Raw genomic sequence first — 1,559 nt, 5'->3', positions numbered from 1 at the left:
GCATTATAATTGTTGGAATATGGATTAGCTCGGTTATGAACATAGTTTACTGATTCATAATTATAAGTACAATGTTCATATGAATGATCCCCACCACAACACACACACTGCACAGATAGGACTGATGTGACTGGTGTATTAGCAGCTTGCTGTCCTCCCTGACCAGAAGTTAAATTTATCAGCATGTTGGTCATGGAGGTAAGTTGAGTTGTTAATGCAGTATATGCATCTACATCATGTATCCCGGGAGTCTTTTTCTGTGATTGAGCATGTGGGTCAGCCCAGTGCCCATTGTTGGTTGATATCTTTTCCAAGATTTGATATCCTTCATTATAGGTCATAGCTGTAAAGGCTCCGCCCGCAGTCGCATCGAGCATTTGTTTTGCCATGGGATTTAATCCATTGTAAAACGTCTCAAGTTGAATACAGTACGGAATGTCATGGTGTGGGCATTTCCTTAACAGTTCTTTGAACCTTTCCTACGCGTCAGGAACAGCCTCATCATCCATTTGTTTAAAAAGACAGATTTCGTTCCTAGACTTAGCATTCCTTGTTGGTGGGAAATATTTTCACAAAAAAAATTCCACCATGTTACTCCATGACGGCACATAACTTGGTGTTAATGAGTTAAACCATGTTTTTACACGATCCCTCAAGAAAAATGGAAACAAAGTGAGCCTTAGAGCGTCATTTGATACTCCCGGGATCAAGAAAGCATCCGTGATTTCCATAAAAGATTTTAAGTGCGAATGTGGGTCCTCCAAAGGTAATCCGGCAAATTGGCCATTCGTTTGCAACATGTGAAACATTATTGGTTTTAGCTAGAAATGGAGAGCGGTCATATGTGATCTAACTATCCCGGAATTTAATTGCTCAAAATCCGGAATCGCATAATCCATGATCCTCCCATTTTTGGAATTTGCCAAATTAATAATGTTCGGAGTTTGTGCTCTTTGGTGCTCATTAGGTTCCAATTCTGTGTCCAAATTAATATCATTACCATTACGTGGATGTCCTTGTTGAAAGTTCGGGAATGGTGGAATTTGTTCAAAACCCGGCGGTTGGTTTTCCAAATGCGGTATTTCCGGAATAATTGGGGGAGGTAACGCCAAGTTTGGAGGGAGTAGAGCAAAAAATGCTCTTTGAGCCCTCATCCAATGGTGAAACGTTCTTTCAATATCGGGATCAAATTCGAAAAATTCCCCGCGTTGTGACCGTGGCATACACCACTTTTAAAAACCATTCCGATGGTACTAGAAAAATCAAATCTTTTAATTTACTCAAAAAAGAACTTTAGCGAAGCAATCCCCGGCAGCCGCGCCAAAAACTTGGTCGGGTGATATTTCACACCTTTAGACTTAATGAAATTGGGCCACAAAGCAAGTATACAATACGGCTCAACGTCGTCTTTTCAAGTAATAAAATGGTACAAGTACCGGATTATCGTCCACAGATATTGTAGCTAAAGTTAGATTAGAGTCCAATGAAAGAGATGATTTCAGATGACGATTTTGAAGACTTTTGTTTGATTGTAAGGTGAATCCAAACAGAATACATAA

General features: G+C 39.8%; 1 non-coding gene across 1 annotated transcript; it reads left to right on the top strand.

Moving 5' to 3' along the window:
- The first annotated feature begins 435 nt into the window (after positions 1-435).
- On the top strand, positions 436-542 carry LOC112501333. Its single transcript, XR_003067466.1, has one exon. It is a non-coding gene; the product is annotated as a small nucleolar RNA R71 (small nucleolar RNA).
- Positions 543-1,559: the final 1,017 nt, after the last annotated feature.

Source organism: Cynara cardunculus, assembly GCF_001531365.2.
Source record: "Cynara cardunculus var. scolymus isolate 2C chromosome LG 17, CcrdV1, whole genome shotgun sequence".
Lineage (NCBI taxonomy): Eukaryota > Viridiplantae > Streptophyta > Magnoliopsida > Asterales > Asteraceae > Cynara > Cynara cardunculus.
Note: the sequence above shows the minus strand (reverse complement) of the source record. Positions and strands in the feature narration are given on the sequence as shown.